This window comes from Oryzias latipes, chromosome 11 (assembly GCF_053564925.1).
Source record: "Oryzias latipes strain Hd-rR chromosome 11, Olatipes_Hd-rR_3.1".
Taxonomy (NCBI): domain Eukaryota; kingdom Metazoa; phylum Chordata; class Actinopteri; order Beloniformes; family Adrianichthyidae; genus Oryzias; species Oryzias latipes.
In genome coordinates, this window is record NC_136247.1 from 23,165,770 (window position 1) to 23,178,369 (window position 12,600).

Here is a 12,600-nt window from a genome sequence, read left to right on the forward strand (position 1 = left end):
GCCCAACGTGGGCACCACCAAGAACTCCAGTTTCTTCCCACAGCCCAAAAACATGCTTCATAGGGTAATTGGTGATTCTAAATTGCCCCTTATGTGTGTTTATAAGTGTGTGACCCTGTAACAGACAGGTGACCTGTCCAGGATGGCCCCTGCCTTCGCCCCAACAGTAGCTGGGATAGGCTCTGGCAACCCTGCGACCCCAAAAGGGATTCAGCAAGGTTCTGAAAGTGGATGGATGATTGATTTTTTAGGATGACTCATTTCTTGAAGTGGTTCCTGATGTGATGTCATCCATCATGCAATCACACCGTCACACTCCACACTACCTGTGAGGCAAGGCAGGTTTATTTGCATGGCATAATTTGTAAACAGAGTAATTCAAAGTGCTTCAAAATGCATAAAAATCCCAATAAATAACAGTTAAAAGATTAAAAACAGTGTGTTTTTGCACATTTGTGTTTCTTATTGCACATCATGCGCTTTACAACACCAGATTACTGCTTACTTATTGCATTTCTGCTTTGAACTTCTCTGTTTTTTTATTCTCTGTTTTGTGTTTTTTTCTTTCTGCATTTCTGAATTCTATGTTTCTATATTTATTTATATCTGTGTGATGTAAAATACTTAACTGTAGTTAAATTCATTCAGATCCTTAATATTGTGAGAATTTGTTTTTATGGATATCTGTGCATTATTGTAACAAATCTCCAGTACTTAGTGTCTCACTCTGAAATATGCAAACTTTTTTTTGTGGGTTCTCACCATTTTTTATTTTAATGTTCATTCCAGATGATTTGATGAAGAGAAAACAAATTTGTTGCAGCAGCTTCAGTCATTCATGTCAGATGGCAGATCTTTAGGAAACTATAGCACGCAGAATATGAAATGAGAAAAAAAAAAAAGCAAAAACAAACTCAGCTAGGTGCACAGCATGGCTGAAACGCTGTTAACTACTGTCCCACTGTGACCCCTATGGCCCTTTGCTGGCCCACAAGCCTTGAAAGGAGGTGAGAGGTATTATCCAAAGCGCCTGCTTTTGACCGTCTCATCCAAGGTGAAAGTCTCAAGGCCAACTTCAGACGGAGCCTTTTTAACGAGTCGATTCATCATCTCGACGTTCCCAGCTTTGATGTGTTTCCCTGCAGTCCACAGCCAATATAGCTTTTGCAGCAGCACACATCTGCAGGCTGCTGAGCAAACTTCTCTCTGACCAAAACTGGCCCCTCCTTTCTGGAGGCACCTCTGTGATGTCTCTAGTTTTTGATCATCCGAACGCCCAATTAGGTTGCAGAATTTCATCAAATGCTCCAGTTAAAGATGAAAAATTAAACCTAAATATATATTGCTGATGCTCTACAGCTATTTTTGTGACTTTTATTCATCACATGGGTGGAAGCAGCTGTTGGGGTTGTAATGAAAGTACTCTGAGCAGGAAAATGATCAACCTTAATGCAATAATCCATCAGAGAAACCATTCATGGTGTTGGTGGAGATCAATGTGAGAAGCAGATGGAGACGGTTAACCCTTGTGCTATCTCAGATGACCCCACCCTTACAGTGTTCTTCCTACCATGACAAAGGTGGATAAAGGTGGAAAGATTTCTTGTAATCCATGGAAACCAGTGAAGATCACAATTGAAGAAAAAAGGTTCAGTGCACTGTCTAGTGGGTCTAGATGACCCAACTCCCAATGTTAAAGTTCCTAGGATAGCACAAGGGTTCAAGAGGAGGAACAGGGATGATACGAGGGTCCTGAGGTTGAAGATGCATCGAAAGAGGCCTGGAGGAGGACCAAAGAGGAGGTGAGCGAGGAGATGCAGAGGAGGAGATTAGATGGAGGCAGATTATTTGCTGTGGTGCCCCCTAAAGGAAGCATCCGAAAGACTAAGAAGAAGAATCGTGGAAACATACGGTCATCCAATTTCCTGCTTACTTATCTGAAGTGGAATGAGATGATGCATTCATTGTCAAAAATTTAAATCATTTGGAGACTTAAATCTAAATTAATTTGCACAGTTACAGTTATTTCTGAGAAACATGTTTTTTCCCCCCTTTAGATAGATTTACGTTTGAAGGAGATTTGCTCAAGTTTTCAGATAAAACAAACAAGAGACAAAAAGGATGCTCGTCCCTCAAGTTCAGGATGAGACACTCAGCAGCACAAAGGAAGGCTTTCCACAGCAAGGAGAGAAGGTGGGTGTTCAGTACAGATGAGTCATATTGATGACCCATTGAGAAAGAGCCCCACCTCCATAGCCCACTGTCTGACAAAGCTCACATTGGTTCAAAGTGAGCTCACAATCGCTCTTCATCACCTAAATCCAGCAGAGGTGAGGGTCAATGGGACCGTGTTGGTGTGGGGTTACTGTGATGACGTGCAGAGCCCTGTCAAGCCGTTCAACCAGCCAATGACTGCTGTGCTGTGGAAGTGCTCGCATGCTCCTTGTATTGTGCAGCATCCTTGGTTTGCAAACACTGAGGGAAGAAAATGATTGAAAACATTTAGTTATCATTCAGAAAGCTCTTAATTTACAAATGCGACTGATTTTAAGTTAGATTATTAAAGTTCACAATTTGCTACTTCAAAGGAAAGGATGCAATCGGTGGAAGGAGAGTCATTGAAAGAAAAACTTCAGCTCATGACAACTTGAAAATAAATAGTGGGAAAAAAAGGATAAGATGAGATAAGATAAGTTAAGATAAACTTTATAGATCCCGGTGTGGAGAAATTCAATCATTAATAGATGTTAAAATGTGGAAAAGAAGAAGAAGAAAATCTTTAAAAATGTCTAAATATTTTGACAAAAACCTACACCATAAATGGCAACAATACAAATTTATTGACATTTATGTTCTTCTTTTTAATCTCCCTCTTTACATAATGTGTTTCTCATACAACAGATTCAATTTCTAATCTGTCCATGTGCAGGTATTACACTACCGATGTGAAACAGCAGGTGGCAGTATGACCCCACCACGAAGTCATCCATTTAACATTGGGAGTTGGGTCATCTAGACCCACTAGGCAGTGCTCTGAACCTTTTTTCTTCAATGATTTGTGATCTTCACTGGTGTCCATGGATTACATGAAATCTTTCCACCTTTATCCACCTTTGTCGTGGTAGGAATAACACGTCAATGTAAGGGTGGGGTCAGCTAAGATAGCACAAGGGTTATGAGTATTTATGAATAAAATCCTGCTTTTATTTTTTGCAGTTATCCTTTTTTCAGAAAAACATGCAAACAAAATCTAACAGCTTACGCAAGAGTGATATTGCTTAAGTCAAGATGCATCTTTTTCAGACGCACAGATTATTTTATGCACACTTTTACATTTTCTGCAAAAAAAGATCGGCTTCTGTGAATTATCTAAAAGATGAATGCTTCTCAGTCGTTTGGCTGATTTTGAATTTGCTGCAACATCAACATTTCTAAGCTAACTCTTTTAATAATCAACCTTATGGGCTTTTTGTACAAAATAAAATAATAAAAAATAAACTAAAAATGACAAAACAGTCTAAAGAGCTTTATATTTCACAATAATTGCATACAAATCAGAATTATTTCCTTTTCATTACACAGTCCATTCATGCTTGCATGTTAATGAAAATTTCTGTCTTGCTCTTTTATCCGACGGAGATAACTTTAATGAAATGGACTGTGATTGAAGCCAAAATCAAAAATCCTGAGTCATTTTCCAGGACATAGTCTTTCCAGAGCGGCAGGAGCTCATCAGAAATTCATCTCTGAGCAAACATTAGTGGTACAAGAGAAATGGCAAGCAATAGCAGAGCTATCCAGCCGTACAGCTTGGATCCAGATTCCAAGATGTGTCTGTAAGTGGATGCATCAGAATGGGGCAGAGCAGGAAACACAATCTTTTTCTATAAAATAATTTCTTGCTCTGCTCCTGATTTCTCAACGACTTAAAATACTCAGAAATGCAAATTTGGTCTTAAGTTTCAGATAAACGCCACAAGAACACGTCGAAAACACCAAACACACAATTTTCCACGGACTGGATCGCTAAGATGCTAAAGTGCTGAACAGCAAAAATATGTAGAAATAAAGTAAAAACAAAAAAGAAGTAAAAGTTTGAGGAATTGATTCATTTGGGTAAATATTTTTGTTTCCCATTTCTTTCACAATGAGAAAGAAACATATCTGAATAATGACATTTTCCAAAAATATGCATTTTCTGTGTACGATTACTCTCCTGCAGTCTTGAAATTATTAGATTAGATTCCATCATTTTCAATTCCTAATTTCCCTTTTCTTTAAATGTATTCATATTTGTTAATGTAACATAAACTTTCACAAATTGTGCATCAACTGTCTTTCAGAACAAACTCCTTGCATCTCAAAATTCTGTTTTTCTTCATGTGCATTCGGCTCTGACTCTGCTGAAACACGCTGGAGTTAATGGCCTCCATGAGCTGCCAGGATGTTGGCACAGTTGCCATGGTGACCATCAGGGTTGATAAAGGGGATTCTTTGTACTCTGCACATACAGGTTCTTTCAGAAAACTGTCAAACATTACCTACCGGACTCACAAGAGCTTTGGCGGCGAGCAAACACGGAGCTGACCCATTTAGCGAACCGGCCGGCGTCTGACAGATCCACTAAAAATTTTAGTTTTTAAAAAAAAGAGATCTCGTACATTTTTAGTTTACACTGATACACCTATATCGCCGATGACCCTTCCTTGCTCTCACACAGCCGACATCATCGGCAAAACATCAAGTTCAGCTTCCTTTGCGTCCCATGTTGGTCTCCACATCCACACCCCTCAGATGACCAAGATCCTGAAGACCAGCTCTACCAGAACACGGAAGAAGAGGAGACCTTCACATATCCATGCAGGAAGGAACGGAAACGAACATTATAACCCACACTGGAAAGGTGAGGGGACCCTTCATCACCCTCAAGAACTTCTGGAAATCCCACCCCATCACAACACCCACCAAGATTCACCTGTTCCACTCAAACATCAAGTCTGTCCATGGAGAACAAAAAAAACCACCATCAGGAGATGACAGACCTTCATCTCTTCATGTCTGCGAAGATTTTTCATCGGCTGGAAACCATCAAGCCTGAAATCCCCAGAAGAAGAGGAAATCAGGAAAAGCAAGAACCACGTGAAGCTCAAACAATGTTCAAATATCCAAATAGTCAAGAAAATGTATAAAGAAACTCTGATTTCATGATATGAAGATAAGAGGAGTTAAGTTTTTGAATAATTCCAAATACATGTGTGAACCTGATTGTGGGGATATCATCAAAGCTCTTTAAACTAGATGGAGCTGCATTTGCAGAAGAAAATGCAGGGTTGAATGATATATTGCTGAATGAAAATGCAACTTAAAGGGTAATAATTGGCTAAAAAAGAAAAAAAAGACAGAAATTAATGATCAAAGTGGAGCATACCAACCATGTACAGTAGATCATTTTGTGTTGCAGCGACGCTGCGGCTCTCTGGCATCTGATGACTCAAAAGACATGTAAAACTAACATCTTGACAAAAATACCTTTTTGAAAGGCCAACAAAGAGGCCTATGTTTTTATATATACACACACATCTATATATATATACACACATATATATATATATATATATAAATATTCTGATTGATTAGACATTCTACACATGAGGGAGCTTTGTTTGTAAAAGTTGAAGGCTTTTTTTCCTCCGTCGAACAGCACAGCGTATGACGTCACGCCAGAGCGGGGGAGATTGTTGAAAAGTAATCAAAGTTTGAAGTCAATTTGTGAAAAAAACTGTTAATTGCAATGTTTAATGGTGTCTCTAGATGAAAGAATGCCAAAAAAGAAGCTCCGAAACAGGGTGAACTTTGGCGAAAATGTCGGAAGCTTCTCCCATTGATTGACTACAAAGTTTAAAGGTTTGTATTTCAAAAACTGAAACATATTTTTCAAAGAATTGGAAACAGTTTAAACTTTAAAGTCTTGTGAATAATCTTTAGTTTGAATGGTGTCTCTACTTAAAAGTATGTTGAAGTTATGACAGTTGAAAGTAGCAAAGGTTTTCAAGGACTCTCCATGTATTTTAATGAAAGTCCAAAATCCCGGAATATCTTTAAAAGTTTAAGGATTTGAATGACCAAAAGTCATAGCTGGAATAAACTAAAAGAGCTGAACATTTTACTAGTTTAATGGTTAAAATAGGTGAGAATTTGAAGAAGGAGTTAAGCGCCAAGAAAATGGTGGAAGATACTATAACTAGAAGGAGCTGCATTTCCAGAAGAAAATGCAGGGCTGGATGCTGTATTGCTGAATGAAAGCGGAATTTTCTGAAAAAATGACCTTTTTCCTGGATTCCTGCTAATAGCAATAATAAATCATGAAATGGATTTGTGGCAGGTTTCTCAGAATGTTCTTAGTCATGTCTCACATGCAGATAACTCTGCAGCTCCTTCCACGGATCATTGTGTGATTTCCATAAATTTAGCTCCAAAAATGGAAAGTTCAGAAAGAAAAAGTTATTGGAAATTTAATGCAAACTTCCTAAAAGATGATCACTACTGTAATATGGTAAACTTTCATTGTTGATCAAAGTAAACATCTCTATTGACCCATTAAGAAATTAGAATTTTTAAATATGAAGTTAGAAAATATTCTATCAATTATGGCAAAGAAAAAGTTTTCTATATGTAAAATGTTATACTGCCTCATGTTTTTGGATTTGAATGTTCTAAATGCAAAAAAAAAGTGTAATTTTGAATTTTGTCAATAAAAAATAAGGAACTGGCGGCCTTTGTTGCTGCACAGCGGGCGCCACAGAGGTCCCACAGCGTCACACAGCTCATCAGAAGTTGAGTGTTTCATGTGGAATTGTTGGATCCACAGCTCCTCTGTAAAATCACCAACCACCATTTACCCAAAATGGCTTCATGCGTAGCCTCTCCCATGTGTAAGAAGCTCGCCGCTCCACGGCCTGAAGAAGACGCAGGCGTCTCCTTTGATGGATGATGATGAGCGCTAGTGCCGTGGCAGAAATTTGAACATGTCTGCTGTAAATCAAGGTATTGTTCACATCCGTCGCCATGTTTCTGAATGACTTATCACATCAGTTGGTTTGTGTTTATTTACATAATTAGAATTTGATGGAAACAGTGTCATTGTGAAATTGTGTTTTTTTGACATTTCTAGATTTTCCATAAAGTTTTGCTCATAAGTATGATGGAAACGCAGCTTCTCCTGCCTTTCTGAGAGGTTCAGAAGGAATTGAGATGATAATAAAATATAACAACATTTTTTCTTTAGGGTATTTTTAGGTCTGTTTTTTCCCCCTTGAATCCTCAAATGTTTGAGTTTGGAAACATATAATTTGTTCAATAGTAAGGACTCAGATACCAGAGCAGAAATGCAGAAGAAAACATTTAGTTATCATTCAGAAAGCTCTTAATTTACAAATGCGACTGATTTTAAGTTAGATTATTAAAGTTCACAATTTGCTACTTAAAACATGATAAATACAAGCTGTTTGGGAGCTATTTTTATTCTTTAATTGTTTCAAACTCCTTCTGCAAAACTTTCTCCATGTGTGTTTGAGGAACACAACGTCTTTTCCACTTCCATGACTTATAGAGATATATTCATATAACCTCCAGCAGACCAGTCCGCCCCTGGGGTTAGCATTACATGAAAGAAGTACCAGACCCCAGGAAACCGCTCTCATGAGAGTGTCGGCATTTCATTATGACGCAGACGCACAGCTGTAATCCACCTCACCTGCTACTGCTGCCTTTCACAGGCAAAAGCGCCACATTACAGGGAGATCCATTTGCTGCCTTATTATCCATGTTCACAGGGGAAAGAGCCAGGCCGCGAGGCGTTTTTGTGTTGCAGAAAAGGCTTATACAACCTCTTTGTGTTATATGAATGTTTATTTTAAACCATTCCTCAGCCTTTCAATCTCCAGTTGACACGTTCGCTCGTTTTTCTGATCCCTTCACCATAAATTTCAAATCAACCTTTGGATAAATGAAAACTTAAAGCACAATAATGCATTTTTAGTCCACACATTCTTAGACTTTATAGCCTCTGAGTCTGTGTCTGAAAACTTGCTAGTTTTTTTCTTGTTTACATCTGATTATTAATTGCCAGAAAATGAATTTTGTGAATAAGTGCAACCCAATATGAGCAAAAGATGTAATGTTAAATACAATGGACTTAACCATGACCTCAGATAAAAGTCTATAATATCCGGCCAACCCGAGGATGGTCTTTTGCTCTTTTAACGTTCGTGGAATCAGCCAGGATTTCACAGCATGGATCTTTTCAGGATTGGTCTCCATGCCTCTTTCCGATTCCACATGACCTAGGTTTCGCACAGAGGATTGAAAAAATATCCATTTTTCTAGCGACAACTTGAGAACATAGTCCTTCAATCTGTGGAGATCACGCATCAGACGCTCTTCGTGTTCTTCTAGTGTGCTTGAGAAAACAATGAGATCGTCCTGAAAAACCAGAACTTGTTTCAGATTTAAGTCTGCCCTGCATTTTTCCATTAACCGCTGAAATGTACTCAAAGGAATGAAAAAGAGCTGTAGTATTTTTTATGTTAAGTATTAATGTTGAAATTAATTCACTTTCAATCAAAAAAAAAAACTAGAGGGTTAGATTAGATTTAAATAACAATAACAATTTGGGAAATATTTAAAAACGTTTAATAAAATTTAGTTAACACAATCTATTTAAAAAAAAAGACATTTGTGCCAAAAAGCTGTCCGTTCATCTGACGCATGCGCACTACGCAATAAAATTCGGCAAGAATTTTACAATTACATTGTTTAGTATTGTTAACTTTAGGGGATTTTAGTAAAAGGAAGAAAAAGGTCCCCAGTTCAAGTTGGGGGACATGAACCGTGTGGAGTTTGCATGTCATCTGTTACATGTGCATGTGTGGGTTTTCTCCGTGGTCTCCGGCTTCCTGCCACTGTTCAAAAACATGCTTCATAGGTTAATTGGTTAATTGTCCATAGGTGTGAATGTGAGAGTGCATGTGTGATTGTGGCCCTGTGACCTGTCCAGGATGTCCCCTGCCAATTCGCCCACAAGTGCTGGGATAGACTCCGGCCACTCCGTGACCCCGAAAGGGATAAATGGGAAGAAGATGAATGAATAAAAAAATCATCACAATATTGTTTTTTAAATTTAACGCAATAATGAGTAAATTCGATCTAATGATTAATAAATTCAACGCAATAATGTTTTAAGCAAATCAATATATATATAAAGATTTATAAAGTTTACCTAATAATGTTAAGTAAATTCAACATAATGATTAATAAGTTCAACGGAAGAATGTTGAGTACATTTTACATAATAGCACTATGTAAACTTACTATAATTGTGTACTGTAGTACTTATTCAGGATAGTTTGCTAAATTCTAGTCATCTGCTCTTTCTCAAATTAAACAAAATAGTTTTGTGGGACCGGTTAACGATACTTTTTTATTTAAATCTAATGTTTCATTTCTTATAGCGGATGCATTGGTAAACAGCCTGCAGCATGTAAACTCCCAAAACCCTAGTGGAGTTACAAATGTTGTTTTTTCTTGTCAGCTTCTGTCATCTTAATCTGATGGTAATCAGACTTGAGGTCCAAGATGCTGAACCACTTTGAGCCTGTTAACCCCGAAAAAGATTCTTCCAGTTTAGGAAGGCCAGGCATCCTTGATAGTCTGCAGGTTCAACTTCCTGTAATCGATGCAAAGGAGGAGATCACCATTTTTCTTTTGCACAACAATTAGGCATGAGAACGGAGACTCTGACTCTCTAATTACACCGGTCTGTAGAAGGTCTTGCTGGTGTTTCCGTACAGCTTTGATGTCTTGTGGGTGGGTAGTTCTTGGTCAATGCTTGACTGGAGTTGGGGTTGGAGTAGGAGTTGGGTCGTGCAACTTGATGCTATGTATGTCTTACTTTATCAGTTTTTCCAAAATTAAGATTATGATGAGAGTAAACTTCTGGTATTTCATTGAACTTGTTTGTAATCCTTTCTTCCCATTCAGCAGAGTTCGGAGAAACCCCCAATTCTGGTTGAAGGCTTCGGGTAGTTACAACCGATGTAAAAAAAAGGAGCGTTACAGAATCTGAGGAACTAACACAAAATGGTGCTCAGAGATGGATTGCACGCCTCCTGCTCTGACTCGTTTTTGAGGGTGACTGGAATCTTGTGCGGTGTGTGGCGTGAGATGAGAATGACACAGCTTGTGACACAAAGTGTCCCAGCAAGTGGAGTAGCTGGATGTTCCATTAGAGCACAGCAGCCTGCAGCAGGTGCATTGGTGTGAACGGCTCCCTCGATGACGACAGTGTGCCCTTCAGGGATGACAACGGGCACTTTGCTGTAGTCTCACAACTCCTTCACTACCCAACTGCGTTTGCTGGTGTCTTAGCTGGAGTAAGTCCAGGACAACTTGGTAACCATACGTTGCTGGAAGTTGGCGTGTTGGTGGTGCTGGTCGTAGAGTAGTTCCATAGTGAACTGAGTCTCATACTGGCAATCAGGAACAACAAGTGCAAGCATTGATGATTCTGTCTCAGCACCAACAAAGTCTCTGGGAAACTATACTGTGAGTACAATATAACCCTGGTAGGGAACGGCTCACCCTCCGGCACCCTCGGCATTTAGGAGCCCACAGAGAGGTTTCAATGGCTGGCGGAACAGATGCTTGTTGTAAAACGACCCAGGAACAGCAGTAACTTGTGAGCCAGTGTCGCGTAAACATCGACATATTTGACCAGCGATGTCAACTTTGCTTGCACATGGGGATCCAATGAGACCCTTTTATAGGGGCATTTGGAGCTGTATTGGTTCCTTTTTTTTAGGGAGTAGCCGTAGCGACTTAGGGCTGGGTATCTCTCTGATGGTAGGGGGATCAACTTGTGACATGGAGGAGAAAAACATTCCTTCCCGTGGGTCTGCTCTGAAGCACAGAAGTTTTCATTTAGATGTAAGTAATGACTTTTGTTTTTGGATGTCTTTTAAATTTTGTTGGGTATTTTCTGAGTGCTGGCAGCAATGTTACAACGAAGCTGACTGGCGACTATTGATGACGTCATCGAGCGGTAGTAAGACACTATTTTTCCCATAATTCTCCGCTGGGATTCATTGCAGATTCTAGCATTTTAGTACTCGAGAAAACACAAATTTTCTGGAAGTTTCAATGTCTAATCTTCTCCTATCTATTTGGTTTCTATGGCAACAGCCCTCAATTAAACCTGGTGGTGGGTAGCAAAGTGAAATTAGTCTTAGATTTTATGTTGAGTGAAGGTTAAAAAAAAACTTCTCTTTGGGGATGGAATGAAAAAAGCTGTATACTCTTGAGACCTGGCGTCCACTTACGATGACATCACATTGTGGGTTTTATTTTCACCGTAGATAGTTCTGATTACCTGGGGTCTTGTGCCTTTGAAATAAGAAAAAAGCAAATCAAGCAAGAGCTGGGGCCTTTATGATGTTAGTGACTTGGTTTTTGAGGCAAACAGACATGACCTGCATTGAACAATTGCAGCCATACTGGTTTTCATGGATCAACTAAGAGAGAAATGAGGGGGAAAAAACCGCAATCACCAGCTGTTGGTCTTTTCTCCTTAAGCTGTTTAGTGAGTGTTTCACTGGCAGTCCCTTCACTTTACGCCTACACGGTAATGCAGAGGTGCAAACATCCAATCTGTCAAGGTTGTTGTCAGTCAGAAGGCAGGGTATACCCGCATATTACGCTCCTCCATATGATTTTGTACCATTTTTATTCCTTCCTGCTCATTTATTGGCCAATCTTCTTCACTGATTGCGACAATCTGTGTCACAAACAGCGAAAGAAATAGAAACCCTGAGCCACATTACTGAGAAACTGTAAATTTTCCCTAACATTAGCTCCACCAGTCATCGTCGTTAGCGGGCTGCACAGATTTTCACACTGATGACTTGCAGTGGGAAAATAAATTAGCACAAAATGTTCTGGGAAGCAAGAAAAAAAGTGGGGCTGTGAGAAAATGGCCTACATGATGTGAGGCGTTGGCGAACATTGAAATGCAGTGAAAGTGACACCTATGGTAAATCAGCGTTTGCTCAGAGGCCTCTCTGCTCTCCAGGTGACCTTAGAAAAGAAGCAAAAATGATGTGTTTGTCATTTTGCTTTACAGAGTTAAATTATGGGGAAAAAAACGACAAATTATAAAGAAGACGGGAAGGAAAAAAGGCTAAAAGCAAAGCTAAATTTATGCTCTTCCTTTAGTTTCTATGTCACTACGCCTGTCAAATTTGTTTTCTCATTTTTGCACTTCAAATATGTTTTAGCTTTTGTGATTTTCCTCCCTAAAAAAAGCAGGATAAAATTAGATTACAGGAAAATTTGACTTTTATTATCTTCAAAGATGTACGTTCAGCTCACTTCTATATTTAGAGGGAAGAGGGCTTTCATGTGGCAGGACTCACACATCTCGCCCATTTTCAAATCCTTTATTATTTATCATATGTATTTATATGGACTTAAAAAGATTATTTAGCCCAATAAATCCCACTACATCAAGGAATTCATGAAAAAAATAATTATTTGAACATTTTCAAT